Raw genomic sequence first — 22,173 nt, forward strand, 5'->3', positions numbered from 1 at the left:
AACGAAGTACAAAATAAAATACAATTTAAATTGTAATTCAAAAATGGTGGTCTAAGTTGCACTGTGTTCCTTATGTAAAGTATTTTACATTGGGAAAACAGAGCGTAGACTAAGAGACAGAATTTATGAACATAGTTATGCAATAAATACAAACAAAAATGAAAATGCCTTGGCTAGGCACTGTATGGCAAATGGTGGGCATAAATTTAGTTTTATGGCAATAGATCAAGTTCAGTCTAACATTCGAGGTGGTCCTTATAATTTAATTCTGGAAGAATGTGAATTGACATGGCAAATAAGATTAAATGCTTTTGTTGAACCGGGTCTAAATGACCATTGTAGCATACTATGGGCAGGATTCACGAAGGCTTGCACGGAGTCTAAGAGTAGTGTAAGACTCCATGCAGCCTTCGCGATCCAGGAACAGCCCAAAATCCGTGTAAGAGACAAGCTAAAACGTCTCTTACACGGAGTGGGCATGGATAAGCTAATCACCTCACTTGCAGCTGAATAGCATGCAAATGAGGATGATTAGCGATCCAGGAAGCCCAGAACAGCCCGTGTAAGAGCCGTTTTAGCTGCAGAAATGTACTCAGTTGACATCTGAGTATGTTTTGGCAAAAACCGCAATGGAGCCATGTCAGCTTCAAATAAAGGGTGCATATGTATCAGGCAGAATGCCAATGGCCAAATATGTGGCCATTGGCAAGGTAACCTGATGCAAATATATTAAAAATATAATTTTTTTTTCGGCAATCGCCGATGTTTAAACCCAGCACAGCCCCGCGCAAACGGGCTGCGCTGTATAAAACATAAAAACGAAGGTTATAAACCCACAAATGTGGGTTTTATGCAATACATGGAATTTCAATGCAGGGACCAGCAGACCAAAAACAACATGGCCACCGTGTAGTGGTTGCTAAGGGGGAAGCTGAGTCTAAGAGATGTAACTTTAGTAGGCAATCTGATGCAAATGAGTGTTAGGATACTGAATTCCACTGTCACATAGCAAATGAGCACAGTCTGAGTAGTGTAAGAGTTACAGAAGGGGGAGGAACAGAGTAGGAGATAGGTGACATCACAGGGGGGAATGGTAGAAAGAAATGCAGTTCATTGGAGGTCAGAGTTATATGACAGATGTCAGGCAAATATCATGGAAAGAGGTGTGCCACTAGATAAGCATGAGAAAGTCAAGAAATGGAAGGTGTACACTGTTGCCTACACCAAAGTTTCTTGCTGGGCGTGCATGCGCACGTGTGCGCGCCATGAAGCGTGAGTAAGACAGTGTGCACGCGTGTAAGGCAGACTGAGCATGTGGGAGCCAGTTGGTAGCTGTTTAACACTGTTTGCATGGGTGTGTGTGCGTTTTAACCCGAATAAGCAGATTCTGAACCGTGTAAGCATGTGTGCGCGCGTGTAAGCCACTGTGAGCATGCTTCTGCTGGTATACACGCTGCTCCCCCCTGAGGAAACAGAAAGGAAAAAGGAAGCAACATAATTAGTAGGAAGCTAGCAGGGAATACCGCTGGAGCTAGCAGGTGAAAACAATTAGAAGCAGGCAATTACACAGGCAGAAGAGTAGCTCAGCCCAACACTTAAAAATCTGCAAACAGCAGTGCAAGATGTTTCTCTCAAGAGACACTGCAAGACAGGAGTAAGCTATTAGAAGTTTAAACTGAAAAAGCTGAACTCAGAGCAGAAATGTTAGGGGCTGCCATAGCTGTCATAATGAGACATAGGTGACTTGCTGAGGGTGGTGACAATGCAGATGGTGCCAGACAACCCACAGTGAGGAGACGGAGAAGAGTGTACAGGCCCAGGCTCACCTACCATGGGTTACATGAGCTGGAGATAGTAGAGCGCTATAGAGTGGACAGAGACCTCCTGCAGCAAATAGTGGAGCTGTGCAGGCCACGCCTCACACACAGAACCAACAGAGGGGAACCCATCCCAGTGGAAACCAAGGTATGTGTTGGCCTAAAAATACTAGCAACAGGTACCTTCCAGAGACCAACTGGTGATATGATGGGGATATCACAGGCATCAGCCTCCAGGGTACTGCACTAGTTCCTGGATGCCATGTCAGCACATGTCGGTGATCATGGATATTTCCCCAATGCCCGTGAGGTATTGGCCAGCAATATGCGTCTCTTCCAGCAAATAGCGGAATACCCTGAGGTAGTGGGTGCAATAGACTGCACACACATACGCATCAAAGCACCAGCCGGTGAGCGGGGTAGGGCATACATTAACCGCAAGGGCTTCCCCTCCATCAACTGCCAGGTTGTGTGTGATGCCCAGGGCATAATAATGAATGTGTGTGCTGGCTGTCCTGGGAGCTACCATGATTCCCACATCTGGCATTTGACGCAGCTGTACCAGACATTTGCCAATGGGGACATCCCGCACGGACACCTAGTGGGGGATGCAGGTTATGCACTGGAGCCGTGGCTGATGACACCCATCAGAAACGCACACACACCTGAACAGGAACGCCATAATGAGGCACACGCACAAACACGTAATGTAATAGAGCATGTGTTTGGGCTGCTCAAGTCACGGTTCCGGTGTCTGGACACATCTGGTGGAGCCTTGCAGTACACACCAACTACATGTACCCAAATTGTCATGGTATGTGCTATCCTACATAATATGATCTTGTGAAAACAGCTGCAGCAGAACCAGCATAGGGCCGGGCCAAACAGCCCCCCACCATTGCCAATGCCATCACAGGCAGAGCGTGACTCGGAGGAGGAACAACCTGAGCCTGCCCCAGTAGGCAGAAGGAGGTGTGCCAGTATGCCCTGGCCTTGGCAAAGAGGCAATGCATAGCACATACACTGGCTCAGTAGGAACCCTGGGAATGATACCCCCTCTGACTCACTCAGATAATAACAGGGATGCCTAAAATGACATGATCTGCTCACAAACATGTACAGGGAGTGTAATATGTGCATCCGATAGAGGCAGCCCTGCAGCACCACCTGAGGCATGAATGCCATGTGTTAAGTAATGTAACACCATGTACTATATGCACACCTGAGGACCCTGACTAACATCCTACCCTCACCAGGCATCATGCCACAATATGACAATGAGATGATCAAGTGCAATAATTGACTGAAGTATTGCAGTTAGTCAAAGGGGATCCAATGTGTGCCAGCCTGGGATGACATTCTGAGCATGACATGATGCTCCACCTGCTAGGACTGGTGTGCACCTATCAGTGCAGGCCATATGGATACTGGCAAAGGCTGTTGTTACCCACAGTGTGCCCTGAATAGGTAAGGCTCAAAACACAAACCTATCTCCACAGGTATCAGAAGGGATAAGAATAAGATAAGGGATAGGTTGAAACAGCAAGATGCATGCAGTCTAAACTCACCCAGTATGGAGAATGTTGATATCTGTGCTGTAACAGAAAACTGAGTCAAGGCTCACAACAGCACCCTAACACTACCAAGTTACACCTCATACTGTGCTGTACAGCCTCAAAACATGGAACAAGCTACAAAAGGAGGGTGACTAGCAAGAATTGTCAAGGATAACCACACCCCCATGTTGGTACCACAACAAGAAGCAGCATGGACTAGCCATGGTCAAGTAACAGTGGCTAAAACTGCCCCCCAGTTTATAGCCTGCTACAGACTACTGTCCCAACACCAGGAACTGCACCTGGCCTATGCTGGAATACATGAATATATCAAGTCCTCCAAACCACATTATATTGGGTGACTGAAAATACCCAGACATAGACTGGGAGCATTATACTAGCTCCAACAGTGTAGGACAAAAGTTCCTAGAATCCATAAACCAAAATGCCTAGGAACAACGTACCACTCCCACAAGAGGGGTAAGCATACTGGATGTGATAATCAGCAACATGGTTACTGGATGGCAAGACGAGAAGTGTATTGCTCACTGGTAAAACCAGACCATAGAGTAATCACACTGGATATACAAATCCTGACCACAGTCCCTGGCCAGAAAACCACAGTGGAAAACATGTGTAAAGCAATATTTGCACTCCTCCAAACTGATGTGGAATCCATTAAAGGTCCTGTGCAGGTGCAAAATATGGGCCACACCTCAGAACCTGTAATACAGCCATTCCATGAACACTGCCAGGAATGCTTGGATTATGCAATCCTAAATTAAAACAAGACACAATGCCATACACACAGGCATCCGGCATGGTGGACACCAGCCATAACCAAACCATGCAAGAGAATGAGGAAGCTACTACATGATAGAGCAAACATAAACAATGAAGTAATCACTGATCAGTAGTATGGCAATAAAATATGTCCACACATACAATCCACTAAGGCCAGCCACAACAAGTTGAATCTGTGAATCCTGAGGCAATGTTACACCTGCCCCAAGTATACAGACAACCCACAACTCCACCCAAGAAATACAAATATATGTGAGAGATGCAACCATCTATCCAAACTGGAGGCTGAGCTCCCTCAACTCAGTACTCCCAAAACTAGTCAGGAGGAGAAGGTAACCACACACACCACAAACACAGTCCCACATAGACCTATCACAACTGCAAACCAAAGACATAAACACAGAAAAACATTCCCAGACGCACAAATTACAAACACAGCACACCAACAGAGGCCTCTAAAGCAGACACCCAATCAAACAACCTCCAAACATAGCACATGCAACACATATTACACAAAGCTGGTGTGCCAAACAGTCACAGGCCAGAAGGAGAAACAACATGCCTGATACAGTTGTAATAGGTGACTCCATAGTCAGACACACTGCTGTCCCGCACACCAGACTGAACAAGGGAAAGGGTACAGTAAGCTGCCTGTAGGCTGCCACAATACGCCACATAACAGAATTATGCAGGTCACTCCAAAGCAAGTAGAAATATGATGCAGTCATAGTCCATGCTGGTGTGAATGACCTGTGATGTACCTCCCTAGACTACATGAAAAGAGACATAGATGAGCTCTCTGATTATGTAGTCCAGGCCGGTATGACACTCACCGTTTGCAGCATCCTACCCTTACCAAGAATAATGCCACAGTACAAACATGGAATGATCAGTCATAGCAAGTGGCACACTTACTGGTGTCATTCCAAGGGGATCCAATGTCTGACTGCTTGAGATGTCATGCTTGAGAAGCCACGCAGCTGTTCCTGGGATGGCTTGCACCTGTTACCACTGGGCGTCTGGATATTGGATAAGGCCTTTGCCACCTCCATAGAGCCTTTTGTAGGCAAGGCTGAAAAGACTAACCCACCACCCTAGAAAACATAAGTGTAAAGAAACATAAGGGTAATGTTGACCAATGCCAGATGTGTAAACCCCAATATGCATGCTCCCAAGGCCATCCCCAGTATGGAGAACATCGATGTCTGTGCAGTGACAGAAACCTGCTGCAAGCCTCCTGACAGCACACCAGCACTACCAGGTTATACCACATATCATGTGTCATGGCCCCAAAACCTGGAACAAAACATAAAAGGGGGGTGAGTATCCATATTCAGCACAGACACCCATACGTCCAGGTAATTGACAATGCACAAGGCATTGGAGTCCACCCATGTGCAACTAACTGTAGGCAAGACTGCTGTACAGTCTGTAGCATGCTACAGACCACACTCTCACACACAGGAACCCCACTCAGCCGTCCTAAAGACGCTGGACAGTATGAATGTCCCACCAAATACCAAACAAGGTACCACAAATTACCACATAGGTGGTAAACCATTATGTATTGAAGGAGTAATCAGGGACCTAGGGACACAAGTGGACAGTAACCTGTTATGTGACACTCACATTGCCAATGTGGCTAGGAAGACTGTTTACATTGGACACCGTATCATGAAAGGATTCACATCTACGTCAACAGATGTCATTGTGCCCCTATACTGTTCTCTTATCACACCCATAATCTAGTACAATGCCTCATATGGGATGTACCTTACCTGACACCTGTAGCAGTTAGAAAGACCTCAAAGGTACCTCACCAAGAGGATAAAGGGTCTCAAATATATGTCATATGCTGCCTGGATGTAGACACCCCAGCTGAATGCAGTCACATACTGCCTACACAGAGGCATTGCATGCCTGTTGTACAAGGCCATGCCCAACACAGGAGTAATGGACATGCTCCACCCCAGAAAACTCAAAGCCATCGGAGCTGTGAGAGTGAAAGATGTCAACCTCAACAAATAATGAAATAGGATGTGCTGGAGGGACAGATACATAATCCAGAGGCTCCCCACACACTCTGACCAGAATTCCACTCTATGTTAGGCAGTGCCCCTCACTGACACTCTTCAACAGGAATCTTGCCAAGTGGATGGATGATTGTAGAGTTACACTGGGGGTCTTCACTGTGTCATGTCCAGACAGAGGCACAGCAAAGCAAATCATAAATGGCCATAATATTCACATAGCAAGGGGTGGCAAAAGCCACACACACTCTGGCTAGGCTAACAAATGCCATAGGGTGGATAGCCTAGTATGAACCTATGAACCTATGAAGATACAAATTGTACAGGACACTAAGGATAATCTGAAGGCTTTCACAACTGATGGTAGGAACCGTGTTGGGAATTCACAGATATGCTCTGAATCACACAAATATCACAAACAACATACCAAACACACATATTGCCAACATACATCCTGACAGGTGCAGTGCAACCCCCCCCCCCCAGAATGCAGAATATCTATCCCAGCAGACTGCTAGCCCCCTGACATTGCAGATGCTGAGGTAACAGCCAGCATCTACAAAGCAAAACACACAGCAGCAATGGTATGAGATGGTGTCCTGGGCTGAGTCCAACATGGAATCCAAGATGAATGGAATGCCAAATCAAACTACTGCTCAATGTCAGCCTTACCACAGGATATGTACCCAAAGAGCAGTGTACAACAACAGTGGTCCTTCTCAACAAAGGTGTTGCCTGAATGGATACTGAAAATTACCACCCCAGAATCCTGAGAAGCTCGGTCTGCACAGCTATGGAAAGGATCAGCATGTACCGCAGACATAAAGATATCGGGGACCTACTGATACCAGACCCTACCCAGTGTGGCTTTCTTAAGTGCAGATCCTGCCCCTAAACATGTTTGACTCAATTGAAACAGTAATTAAGGTCATTGATGAGGGCAATGTGGTCCACACAGCGTAGCTGGACCTTGCAAAGGCTTCTATACAATACCCTACATGTTCATTATAGATAAGCTCACCAGCTTAAATATAAACCCCTATGTCAGTAGAGGGGTTGCAAACCAGACCAAGGACAGAACAGACATGGTCAGACATGCTGCAGCCATGTCAGACTACAAACCAGATATAACTGGCATCCCATAAGGCTTGGTCCTGGGATCTTCCTCGTCTGGCATATATGTCCCATAGGTACAGGCAAACATGGAAGGACTGTGTCTGAGCATGTTTGCAGAGGACTACAAACTGCTCACCACATATGATCCACCAGCTGACACAAGCATCCCACAAAAGGGCCACATAGAAACAGACAACTGGTGCCATAGCCATGTCAGCAAGCTAATTGCAGAAAAGTGTATAGTCAACCCCCGTGGATATACTGTAAGTGCCCACCAATTACCGCATAGGTGTTAACCCATTACGTAGTTAACATGTAATGAGAGACCTGGGGACACAAGGTGATAGATATCCTGCATTGGACAAACATGTGCTGCAGTGTTTACAGAAACATACCATATACCCACCTAATCATGAAGGTTGTCAGATCTAGATAAGGGGAGGTCATTGTGGCTCTGCAGTCATCCTTCATCAGCGTTACAATTGACTACAATAGCCCCAGTGGGATGTACCTCAGCAGACACCTTCATCAACCGTAAAGTCCCCAACAGTACCTCACCAGGAGTATCAAAGAGCTTGCACAGATGCCATGTGTTGCCTGTGTTGCTGGTATCAATAAACATGCTGCACCTTGTACAATCTGAATGGCAGTGAGCTATGCACATGAGAGACCTGAACCCCAGCACTGACTTACATAGGACAAGCTGTACTGCATGATCCATAACACAGAAGCCACCCCCACCCATGAGTGAACTCCCAGTACAGGCTACCCATAGAGTCACTTATCGATTTTCCTCAATAGGAATCTTGATGAGTGGATGGGAGAGGGTAGCTTTATCCTGGGTATCACTGTCATGTCACAGGTAGACATAGGCACAGTATACTAACCATGACATATGTCATGGCAAACTCCACTTACAATGCATGTCAAAGGACAAACACACTCTCCAACTAGCATTAGACATGGACTAGGGCACATCGCTAGTGTTTGCAAATGTACACCTATGTTGTGGAATACACTACCAATGTTGGACAAGCCTGGTTTAAGTAGTTCATATCTGAAAAGAATGCAACATGGTCAGATGTACACAACTGGCCCCTAACCAGGCTGTTGTGCTCATTATCAAAATGTAAAGCAGTGATAGCACTAAAGCCCAGGATACTGTCCACCACAGTCAAAGTACTGAACCAGTACTCTATACAGTACTACAGTGTTAGGTCAGTGTGAAAGGATGTTGACAACTGTATGCAAAGTATCCCATGCAAACACTGCAGGCACATTATAATCCTGTTGTGTTCACACACAAAGCAGTTGTACAGTAACTACACAACATGACACACAACACACAACCATAAACGGGTGATATTTGTTGAAGTTCACACTCATCCACATATGTGGTGGGCTGCAGAGTTCAACATATGGAATGCTCACACTGGGCATGCTCACACACTTTGATAAATGAGACATATGTCAGACAACATGCCATGGGAAGGCTGAACTGGGCATGCTCACACACTTAGGCCAAATCTCAGTTTAGCAGTTGGCCACACATATCTGGTATTTTTACGTGTTATTCTAGGAACCAACCACATTACAGCAGTCTGCCCAGTGCACACAGTTAAATGACTACAGAGACATACGTGATATAGTGGATCCCTCCCATATGCAAACATCTTCCACAGATGCACAAGTTGTTCATACAAACAGGGAATGCTATGGCAATAAAGACGTGCAAACAGTCTATCAGCAACAAATAATGTGCATTTGACAATTAAACATATGGGTGTAGAGGTCAACACTAGGCTGTTTGCCCTAGGGAATGACAGCTTAGCCAGAGTGTGCTTGGCGTCTGCCTCCCCACAGGATGCACATTCCCCTTTCTAAACACCGATGATGTCAGCACCCTATAAGTACAGCAGGAGAAAAAAAAACTCCCAGTAATGCGAATAGCGTGCTCTGCTAATGCGTCTGTCTCAAGTGTCATAACATAGTTAGGTAGGGGTTTGAATCCTGCAGATGCTCAGTGTGTGGGTGCAAGTCTGTGGGAGAGAAATGTCCCTTTTGGCAACTGGGAAAACACACTACAGGATGCACATTCCCCTTTCTAAACACAGATGATGTCAGCACTCTATAAGTATAGCAGGAGAAGGGAACCCTCTCAGTAATGCGAATAGCGCACTCCGCTAATGTGTCCGTCTCAAGTGTCATAACATAGTGAGGTAGGGGTTTGAATCCTGCAAATAGCAAGTGTGTGTGTTTGGCTGAGGGGGGTTAGTGTGTGTGTGAGGGAAATGTCCCTTTTGGCAACTAGGAGAACAGACTACAGGATGCACATTCCCCTTTCTAAACACTGATGATGTCAGCACTCTATAAGTATAGCAGGAGAAAAGAAACCTCCCAGTAATGCAAATAGCGCGCTCTGATAATGCGTCTGTCTCAAGTGTCATAACATAGTTAGGTAGGGGTTGGAATCCTGCAAATGGCAAGTGTGTGTGTTTGGCTGAGGGGGGTTAGTGTGTGTGAGGGGAAATGTCCCTCTTGGCAACTAGGAGAACAGACTACAGGATGCACATTCCCCTTTCTAAACACTGATGATGTCAGCACCCTACAAGTACAGCAGGAGAAGGTATGTGGCATGGACAATGACCGAGTCATATGTGTCCATGCTTCTGACCAACCTGCATGCTTGTGTTATGTGGTGGACCATAGTGCCCCACAGGCATATCACTGTGACCTTCACCTTGTCCAGCCTGGTGAGCGTGACCATACTGTACCGGACAATAACGATAGCTAACACAACTGTGGCAGGTGTGTTGTCTAGCCGTACAGGCTGTGAGGTGGCACACAGGATTTGTGTGATGTGTTCAGGCGTAACGTATGCCTATGTGCCAGCTGCAGAGGTGTGTGCCGCTCAGGCAGGATGCTATTCTAAGGCTCCACGAATGGCCCAGTGTGTTCATGTGCTTGTATTGCTGTCAGTGTAGGTCTACATCAGACTGGTATTGTAGTCACTGTAGTATTGCATGCCACCTGACAGGTTATGCCAGTACTGGGTTCAGAGTGCTGAGTCCCCAGTTAGGCTATGTGGTTCCATCTCATACATGTGTTGTACGTCCATGTGTAGGGGAGAGGGTTGACTGTGTAAATGTGGCAGCTGTGACATTGCCACATGACCCACATATTCCACAACTGTAGCATAGAGGTGACTGACAACTGACCTTTGAACATGCTACCATAGTATTGTGATTGCCATGGTGATTAACAGCACATAGGGCTAATGGGGAACAAGGTACATAGGTTCATAGGTTTATAGCATCATACTAGGCAATCTGCCCTAGGGCATTTAAGAACCTAGCCAGAATGTGTTTTGGCTGGCGCCATCCAATGTAAATATATCTTGCCATGCCCTATTGCCAAGGTTAGTATACTGTGCCTCTGTGTAAAAGTGACACAGAAGTGATACCCGGGGTAAACCTACAATGTCCCATCCACTCATCAAGATTCCTCTTGAAGAGAGTCAATGAGGGACTCTTCCTAACCTAGACTGGGATTTTATTCCAGAGTGAAGTGAGCCTCTGGGTTATGAATCTGTCCCTCCAGCATGTCCTATTTATTTCAGTGCTGAGGCTCAGGTCTCTCAAGCGTGTATCCCGATGGGATTTGGATATTCTCAGGTGCAGCATGCCCATTAATTCTGGGTTCGACATGGTGTTATACATTAGGCACAGATAGCCTCTGAACAGGCGGTATGCCACTGAGTAGAGCTGGGGTTTGTTTAACCGGTCAGCATATGGCATCTGTTTGAGCCCTTTGATCTTCTTGGTGAGGTACTTGTGGGGTCTTTCCAGTTGCTGCAGGTGTCTGGTAAGGTACATCCCGACAGGGGGATTGTACTCAATTATGGGCCTGATGAGGGATGAGTAAAGAGGCACGATGTACTCCCCTGATGTAGATGTGAATCCCTTCATGAATGGGTGGGCTATATACAATGTCTTTCTAACCACTTTGGCCATGTGGTTGTCAAATGAGAGATTGCTATCAACTTGGGTCCCCAGGTCCCTAATTACTTCTTCTGTACATAATGGAGTACCACCTATGTGGTACTTTGTGGGCACTTTGTTTTTGCCAAAGGGGATGACTATACACACTCTTGCATTCAGCTGAAGGCCATGGCTCTGGCACAAGTTGTCTGTTTCTATGATGCCCCTTTGGAAGGTGCTTGTGTCGGCTGGAGAGTCGATTATGGTGGCCAGTTCACAGTCATCTGCATATTTGGTCAACCACAGTCCTTCCGTGTTGACCTGTACCTCCGATAAATATATACCAAACAAGAGAGGTCCCAGGACTGAGCCTTGTGGGACACAACTCGTAACTGGTTTGGAGTCTGGCATGGCTTCAGCAATTCTAACCATGTGGGTTCTGTCCTTGAGCCAGTGTGCAATCCATCTAGTGACATAGGGGCTTATATTTAAGCTGGTGAGCTTCTCTAGAATGCCCGAGTGGGTATTGTTTTGAAGGCTTTTGCGAGGTCCAGGTAGGCTGTGTGAACCACCTTACCCTCGTCAATGGCCTTGGTGACTGTTTCAAAGAAATCAACCAGGTTTGAGAGGCAGGATCTGCCCTTAACAAAGTCAAACTGGGTATGAACCAGTGTCTGTAGGTCCGCAATATCTATATCTATGTGGTCCATGATGATCCTTTCCATAGCTCTGCAGACCAAGCTAGTGTGGCTTATGGGGTGATAGTGTCCAGGATCTGTTGAGGCACCAACTTTCTGTAGACGGACCACTGTTGCTGTACGCCACACTTTGGACACATATCCTCTAGTAAGGCTGGGATTGAACAGTAGGTTTATGTTTGGTAGTAGCACGTCTTGGTGGTCATGTAGGACACAGCCCGGGACACTGTCTCGTCCCATTGATGCAGTGTGTATTGCTTTGGAGAGGGCGGCTCTTACCTGAGCATCTGAGATTTCAGGGGGGCTGCTGGGATACATATTTGCCCTTTCAGTGTGGAGGGGGGTGAGAAGTTTGCACTGAACCTGTCAGCTAGAATGTTGGCAATGTCTGTGGGTTTGGTGTTTCAATTGACATTATGGACTACCTCAGAGCATATCTGGGAATTACCACCCAGGTTCCTAACATAACTAAAGAAAGCCTTGTGATTATCCTTAGTGTCCTGTGCAATTTCTGTCGAAGCTGGCCTTAGACAATCTTATGAGTGCCTGTAGTTATTTGCTAATACTGATCAGTGATGCCTTCCCTATTTGTGAATTTGCTGTATCATTTGGTAGCTTCCTCCTTCTATTGTGTAGTTTGTTTATGGCTGGGGTCCACCAGACAGGACGTCTGCCTTTGGAGGATTGGGTCTTGGTTTTATTCGGGATCACATGATCCATGCATTCCTGAAGGCGTCCATAGAATGCATTTATAGAGGAACCTGTGGTCTGGTCTGTAGTTTCCACAGGCCCGAGGGCTTTGAAGGTTTCCACCTCAGTTTTGAGGAGTGTGAATTTGCTTTAGAGAAGTTGTTCACTGTGGTGTTCTGGGCAGGGGGTGGGGTCGGGATGTGTATATCCAGTGAGATCAGTTTATAGTCCGATCTTACCAGTGAGGGATACACTTCTGGTCTGGAGCATAGAGTCCCCATGTTGGTGATGATCAGGTCCAGTATGTTTCCCCTTCTTGTGGGAGTGGTAACAAGTAGTTCCATAGCATTTGAGCTCATATATTTTAGGAATCTTTGGCCTAGGGTATTGGAGCTAGAGTCATGCTCCCAGTCCATGTTTGGGTAGTTGACGTCGCACAATATAATGGTGTTTGGAGAGACCTTCATATTTCCACTGTTCACAGGATGGCCGAGTGCAGTTCTTGGGTGTGGGAGGGTGGTCTGTAGCAGGCTATAAACTGGAAGGCAGTCTCACCCATTGTTGGTTGCACATGGATAGTCTCTGATGCTTGGTGCTTTGCCACCAACCTGGAGGTGTGGGTATCTTTGATGAATATCAATACTCCCCCTCCATTTGTGGTTCGTTCCACATTTTGGGGATGAAAAGCATGGTATGAGGTTAAACCTGGTAGTGCTGGTGTTCTCTCAGTAGCCCTGAACCAGGCATCTGTTACTGCACAGATATCGATGTTCTCCATACCAAGGAGAGTTTCGGGTGCATGCATCTGGATGTTTAGACTTCTGGCGTTGGGTAGCATTACTCTTAGTTTCTTATCCCTTGTGATACCTATGAAGGTGGGTTTGTCATTTGAGCCTTGCCTAACATAGGCACTATGGGGGTAGCAAGAGCCTTTGCCAATATCTGAAAGCCCAGGGGTGACAAGTGCAGTCCGTCCCTAGCGAAGCAGGTAGTTCAACAGAAGATAAATATGTGAAGGTGTAGTGCCTGTGATTAGTTAGCAGTAGCATATATGACTGCTCACGTGGACACATGCCAGGTAAGTCATATGCACTGTGTCACAGGCAATGTACATGTGAACAGGACAAACAGTGACATCCTGTCAAGTGAGACATGGACATACATATAGTAAGCTATGCAGATGGCACTAGGAGTCTACAGAAGCTCTATAACTATGCATTGCAGGTGTGATCAGTATTCCAGGGTAATTGCAAGCAAACATGCATTCAAACAAAGCTACAGTAAACAGGGCTGCATGTAGTCCATTGTACAACAAACAAGCTGTACCACTTCCAGTAGGTAACACTGCAAATATGCAGGCACTATGCACATGTACATGGAAATACACGGGTCAGATGGCTAGGGTCCAGTCTCAGCTCACACAAGTGTACAGACCATGTACTGTCAGGATGTACAATAACTGGATGGAAACCCATGTGCTCATACCTGCAGTAATACACATGTCAAATAACAGACACTGAGCCTTCACTCAGTGGTTCCATGCTTAGTAGGATGTATGCTACCTGGCCTGCCACCACAGTATTCCTGACATATATGGGGACTCTCCCTTCTGTGACAGTTAGTTTTGTGTGTTGGGGCTGTCTAGCATGGTATGAGATGTGAGCTTGCAGTGCTAGGGTGCTCCTGTGTGTCCTGTACCAGTCGTGTAGTACTGCACATATATCAACATCCTCAAACATCCGCATTGCAGAGTCCAGTGTGGGCAACATGCCACTTGCAGTTTACATGTCCATCATTGCGTATTACTACATTCATTACCTTATCCCCTGTGCTACCTATGTATGTAGCCTTCTGTTGACATCATTACCACCAGTATGCCAACATGTGCAGATGATACACTATGGTACTTACCATGGGTGTAGACAACAGTACATGACAATCACACACTTACTGCATCAGGCATGCTGTGATATACCCACATTTAATTCAGCACACAGTACTGTTAACAACATGATACTATTACTACAAATCTATGTGGTCACCCTGTGCATCAGCAACATGTTAACCTGTACCTGCACAGTTGTTACAGATTGCAGGAGGTGGCACAGTTTCTTTATATGCACAGGATGTGAACTTGGTATGCCTGAGTCAGCCACCGATACCACTGATTGACATGTATGTGTATGTGTGTTGGTGAGGGACAGCAGTAGAAGGTGGGGCAATGTTGATGCAGTGTGTGTGTGTATGCGGTAGCCCTAGGTGTTGTCAATTTGCATGTGTGTATGGATGCACACAGTTCCACCTCATGGCTGCCATATACTGGTGTTTGTGGACAGCCACAGACTGTACCTGCCAGGTCATACAGATCAGTGTCTCTGGCCACGGACACGGTACCTGTGCCTTGCAGGGGTGCTACAGACCATATCCAGTACCAACCCAGACTGGGTACTGTCATTAGAAGCAGGTGTTCATTGACTGGACATAGATCCCTGTCAGGCCTGACCAGAGCCACGTGCACGTGGTCTCCTGGGGCGGTCTGATGACAGTACAGACCCAGCATTGATGGGGCTGCTGCTGGCACTATGGGGGCAGCCGCGGCCCTGTTGTCATCCGCGACCACTGCCAGCTGCTGCTGTTGCTGGCATATGGCCACGTTGATGCCTCAACCTCCCACCATCGCCCTGGCTCATGGACATGTAGTTGTGGAATCAGTCTAATATGTCCCCACAACGTCTGTCTATGACATCGGTGAAATCACGGATGGCAGCCGCAATGTCACGCATACTGTCAGTCATGGCTGTGCGACATGCTGTCAGCTCCCTCAGACCCTGTCTAGTGTACCGTTCCATACATGACTGTGCCTGCATGAGAGCCCGAAACATAGCTGAGGTTGTAAGACCTCTGTGGGCACATCAAACAGGGGCAGTACGCCCACGGGTGCTCCCACGAGAACCCCTGGACATCTGTCTGTGTGGTACCATCTCTGGGCCATGCCCATGGCTGCTGTGTGGGGAGGCATATGCCACAGATACCACATTACCCTGGTCAATGCCCGCTGTATGCTGTCCATCACCTAGAGACATTGGTGAAAAAGGGTGTATTGGCAGGATAACTGTGCACATTGATGGGGTCAACAGCTGTGTACTGTCAATCAGCTGACCAATGGCGGACCCTGGCATACCTTCCTGTGCCATTACACAGATGTCATCATTATCAGTACCCATGGCACCTGATTCAGGTTCCCTGCTACATTACACCAGAGCAGCACCAGAACCTGTGGGAGGGAAACAGGAAACACAGTTTACAATGTCTACACATTACCAGTGATGCACACATGCACACATGCGCACATGCATACATGCACACATGCACAGGTGCACACATCCACAGGTGCACACATGCACACATGCACACATGCACAGGTGCACACATGCACACATGCACACGTGCACACATGCACAGGTGCACACATGCACACATGCACACATGCTCACATGCACAGGTGCACACATGCACACATGCACACAGTTTCACACAATTGTACAGTACTCAGTATGCGTGATATCAACACACAGACACACCTACATGCATACAAAGAGCACTACTAAGTGAGCCAAATATTACTATTACTATCAAGACTATTACAGGAATTGTTAATACACACTCACCAGCATGGATAGGCTGCATTGCTGTTACACCAGAGGGACCTGCAGACATGAAGAAACTAATGTAAGTGGGCACAACTGTGCCATTGTTACTGAGTATGATACAGGTCAGTAGTACAACAGTCGCCTTTCACAGGTCAGCTGCTAATATTGAGGATATCACACTTGCACATTAAATACTATGGTGACAGCTACAAACCAAGGACACACCTCACACATGCATTAACTACCAGTGTACACAACAGTCAACTATACATATGTCATATTACCTGCACGTTCACTGTCTTGCTGCTGCGTGGCTCCAGCCACCATCATAATGCATGTCTGTCTGCTGCTGTTGTTGTTGCTGGCGGACTGGAGCCACTACACTCATGAGTAGTCCCTCCAGTCTGGTGAGTGGGGGATGTGTAGCCACACCACCACCTGTGGCGACCTGTTGCCTGTGGATATCCGACGCACGCTGACGGAAATGTCTGATTAAATCACTGCAGTGATGTTGTACCTGCTCATATGTCCTATTATGTGTGCCTATGTCATTTACCCGACGGACCAGGTCTTGCCACAGTGCAGCCCTCTCCTGCTGATTCTGGCTGGTGTGGGAAAAGTGTGTTGCATAATCCCACACCAGGATCTGGTGTATCTCCTCATCCTCAGCTGTGGAGTAAGTGGGATTCCGCGGGTGAGCCATGTACCTGAGAAAGAAAATAACCTGATATCAGCAATATATGTCAGCAGAATTTGGCACACATACTACACATGCTACTCGACTGTTATGATACAACATATCTCACATATATAGCATCTGTCTGTCTATTGGTGGATACACATGTAAATGGCCAGGTATCATTGCTCAGCCAGCAACTGTGCAACAGAACCTGGCACACTCAATACGACATACTACCAAACCCCAGCAGTCAGAACACTGATTCAGGTCAAGAGCACCTCCTCAATCTGGGGGTTTGTATCTAGGTACTGTATGGCCTACATCATCAACTTCTGTGAGTTGACCACACACTGATTGCCCTGGATATACATATCCCACCTCCACCACCAGCACAAATGACTATAGTGAATAACATTACAGATGCAAACTTTACACTTTGTAACAGTGACATGGTATCCTTTCAGCCCACTGGGCCAGTGGTAGATACAACCCACAATGCTGACCCTTACACAATTGCTTTCTACAGACATCTCCAAGAATGCATGGATCATGCAATCCCATATATGACCAAGACACTCTCCACAAAGGGACAGCATCCTGTCTGGTGGACCCCAGCCATAGACAGATTGTATTACAGAAGATGGAAGCTACTGCAAGACAGAGCATAATTCCATAAAGGGAGGGCATGTCTGAGCAGCACTAGTAAGGATCTATTTTCCATCATACAAACATCCATGGGCAACTTTGAGAGGGAAATCAAGAGGGACACTACAGATAACCAGAAGGCCTTCTTCAGTTAGGCTAGCAACCTGGTCAGAATCCATCCTCTATGCCCACAGTTAGTACACAACAACAAATATTTCACTGACACCACAGATATTGACAACATTGTGGCAGACATGTTCAGTGCAGGTGTCACCCCACCCTCTCCCCCAAAATAAGACATAGTTATCCCAGCTGACTGTAACCTCCCTGTCATCACAAATGTCCAGGTGAGAGCCGCCCTCAGGAAAGCAGAATACACAACATGAATGGAACCTGATGGTATCCCCAGTCGCATGCTACATAAACTCTGACAGGAGCTAAACACACATATAGAAGTGCTATGTAACACTAGCCTGACTACAGGATATGTACCTATACAATGGCGCACAGCAGCAGCAGTAGTTCCACTCCACGAAGGAGGCACCTCAACATACCAATACAATACAACACAATACATTACATTACAATACAATACTATACAATATGCTATTGCCCCTGGGACTACAGCAGCGTACTGTTCTGCTACCCTGACCATTGTGACACATGTGGTGTGATGGTATCTGCTGCTGTCACACAGTTACACAGGGTGACTCATATGGCATATTACCTATCTGACTAACATTCAGCAGGGGTATGTGTGACATGTACTCATGGGGAGCCTTGCTTCTTAACACTGTGTGGTTTATTGCAGGGTATGTCTTATCTGTGGGTAGGAACTTTTACCTCCACATGTGCTCTCTATTGCAGTGGCATGGATGACACATAGTCATTTAGGTTGTGGATGGTGTGAGGTGTTACTATGGTTGTTGGACATCTGTCATGGGTGTGACTTACATATGTAAATCTGGGAGTGGTAACCTCTATGTGGGTAGTATATGTGTACTCTGTGGTGTTGTCAGTCACTGTGCATTGGTAATGTGTTTGAGTGCATTGTCACAGTGTTGTACATGTCACTGTGTCCTTCTCCATATCTGTAGCTGCCGTGTGAGGTCCATACCATGGCATCCATTATGTGGTGTGGAGGGGTACACCGACCTACATGTCCATAGCTGACACACCAGGTCCGCTGACACATACCATGTGCAGGTATTCCAGGGATAGTGTGCCACTATGAATATGATTGGGGCCACTATTGTACATATTTATGACCCTGTTCACCCCTGACACATGCAGTGGTGGGCAGCCAATCACATATCTGGTGGTTACTGGTGTAGGTGATTTGAAATGTGGTATGGTACTCCGGTTTTGACACTGGTGTTCACTCCATGCCTTTGTCACTGGGCACCTGTTGCAATACATCTGTACACATGTGCCTCACTCAGAATTTATATACATCTCTCTCTCTCTTTATATATATATAGATATATGTATATAGATATATCTATATGTATATATATATATATATATATATATATATATATATATATATATATATATATGTCTGTATACATATACACATATATATATTGATGTACATATATTGCTATAGATGTGGAGAGGGGGGGACACAGAGGGGGTGAGAGTGACAGAGGGGGTGGGACAGGGTGTGTTGAAGGTTGTCATATACAGTCATACCTGTAGATAGTCAGATCAGTCTGTTTATGTATATGTACCTACATATATCTATATCTGTATGTGTGCATTACATATATATGTTTGTACATATTCTATCTATCTACATCTGTCTATGTATTCCTACATCTCTCTCTCTCTATGTATGTATACATATATGCATATTTTATATATATAATATATATATATATATATATATATATATATATATATATATATACATACACATACATACATATGTTGACAAACATACGTATCCATATGATAGACAGGTATATCAACATGTTTGTCTACCATACTGTATACACACACTAACATACTGCTAAACATACATAACTGTGAAACCTACTTTGTACATTGCACTACAACCTACAATCAACCAACATTGATATGTGCACATAGATGCTCTCACATACAAATGTATGTACAGCCTTCACTGATAGTTGCTGTATGTCCCCTGCCCTTTACACATCTTCATATACATATGGATACAGACCAATGACACATATGGAGGGTTCACAGTATGTAGACCTTTATAGTATTACTTTACATTACCTGTGTTTGTCACAGCTGCTTGTGTTGCCGTCTGGTTCTCTGTCCTGCTGCTCCACTTCTCAATTGTCAGTTTTCAGGTGGCTGTTGCTGAACAATTTGTTTGTGTCTGCTTAATTGCAATTTTCTCTGTCTCTGTCTCTCTCTCTCTCTCTCTCTCTCTCTGTCTGTCTGTCTGTCTCTCACGTCCTTCTCAGGGTGCAATGAAAGTATTGCATGTGTGGACTGGGAGTACAGCATACTTTTGTAGGTATCTGCATATGCCCATGTGATGGCCTCTGCACCAATTGTTAGCCAGCATTTGTTAATTGCATGCAGCCAGTTGTGTACTGATTGCAGTTCTCACTGTGATTTCAGAACAGTGCTATAAAAAGGTATGTGAGATAGGCGTAGCCCTATAAGAATTTAAGGGCAGGGACCATGCTGTTATGCTGTGGACAATGTTCTGTGAGTGTAAAGGTTGGTATCTCTCTCATATTTCCAGCTGTGTTGTAGATTAACATTCCTCCATTCATTTCTCCAGTTTCCTGTACTGTGTATGTACACTGACACCTACAACTACTACTACTGTTAATGTGTGTGTGTGTGCTTTCCTTTCACTTTTGCTTGCACTTTGTTGCTAAAGCTTCAATATTTGCCCTTTACAGTCACTACTTGTATGCCTGCTAGGTGTCCTGACTGTAGCGTGCTGCTGTAGCTTTCCTATTTTCCATGTACATTCACACCTTGGAATGCTTGCTATATCTGCTAGGGTGTTACAGCATGCAGTGTGGTCTGGCCATGGTGTGGGCCTTGACATCTATTAGGGTATTTGAGTATGCTGCTGAGCAGGCCCCAGAGACTTTCAGGTTCATCTGTTATCTGCCTCATGGAATGGTACATATCAGTGGGGTACACCCATTAAATTGTCTGGTATGCTGCAGTTGTGACTGTGGGTTAGCATGAGCATATGTATTACTACACTTATTCTGCCATGCAAGTGGTGAATTCTTTCAGGACTCCATAGTTACCATTGCATGTGTTACACTTTTCTGCCTACTGTTTGCACATTTCACATGGAGTCTGTGGGGCATCCCTGTAAGTCATTCACTGTTGCTATGTCTAGGCTCTTAACTATTCAAATATGGTGGTGTCAGACCTGTCATGTGTACAGATATTTGCAGGTTGTCCACATTTCTGCCTCATATTTTGGTCAATATCTCATGCACAGCTTTTTCTGGCAAATCACTCTGGGCTCAAGTCAGAATATAGTGACAAACATTCAAGTTTCAGACTTCATACCCTTCCAAACATCCCACAAAATGCAGACCCTGTTACTCTCTGAACTGTCTGTGTTTGTTGTAACATTATTTGTAATATGTCCCTGGTTTTGGGCCTTTGCTCCACATATTTTATTACTTGGTCCGGATGTGTTCCTGTAAGAGGTTGTGGGGTATGGGCAGTGATTATCCTGCTGTGAGTATGTGTGTGGCTTGCAAGGTGCTATAGTGACATTATTACCTACTAGCTACCAACTAGCATGGCTGTTTCTGTTCACACACTACTATTATGGAAATCCACTAGTTTTGATAGTAACTCTAAATGACACGCTTTGTGTACTACACATCTATATTCCCTTTACATTCATTCCTACTATTACATTATATATTTATTTTAGCACAATGTTCTTGTATAAGAGTCATGGCTTAGTGGTAAGTCATGCAGACTACTGTTTCCAAGGTCCTGGGTTTGGGACTGCCAGTGGGATTTTATTTTGCTTCTGAACTGACTACAAGACCTGTCAATCAAAGTGACTAAGGCACTTTTAAGCAGTTGTAACCGGGTTAGCGCTGGTTTGCGCAGAGCTCACACATGCGCACTGGCGTTAGCTCACAAGACACAAGTGCACACCCGCTTACAACCGCTTAAACGTGTTTACTCTTGCGTACACCCATGCCATTTTCTTTGAAAGAAATGAAAATGGGGAGACAGGAAAGTGGTGAAAAAGGGGTCACAAAGAGGGTAAGACAGTAGGGAAACAAGCTTGGGTTTTGCAGGAGGGATGTAGGTAAGGCCCATAGCTGCCCATTTCTTCATCAGCAACAGCTGTGCATATGTTTGTAATTTGGTGTGACATTTGATACCTTCCACCCCTGAGAGAGGTGTAAGGACAACAGTAATACTTGTTGTACAGCCAATTGTAATTGATAGTTTCCATGTCTGGTAGACATATGTGCGGAATGGGCAGCTATGTGTGGGGCGTAATTTCTTTGCGGGTACAGAGT

Source organism: Protopterus annectens, chromosome 10.part0 (assembly GCF_019279795.1).
Source record: "Protopterus annectens isolate FY-2018-M chromosome 10.part0, PAN1.0, whole genome shotgun sequence".
NCBI lineage: Eukaryota > Metazoa > Chordata > Ceratodontiformes > Protopteridae > Protopterus > Protopterus annectens.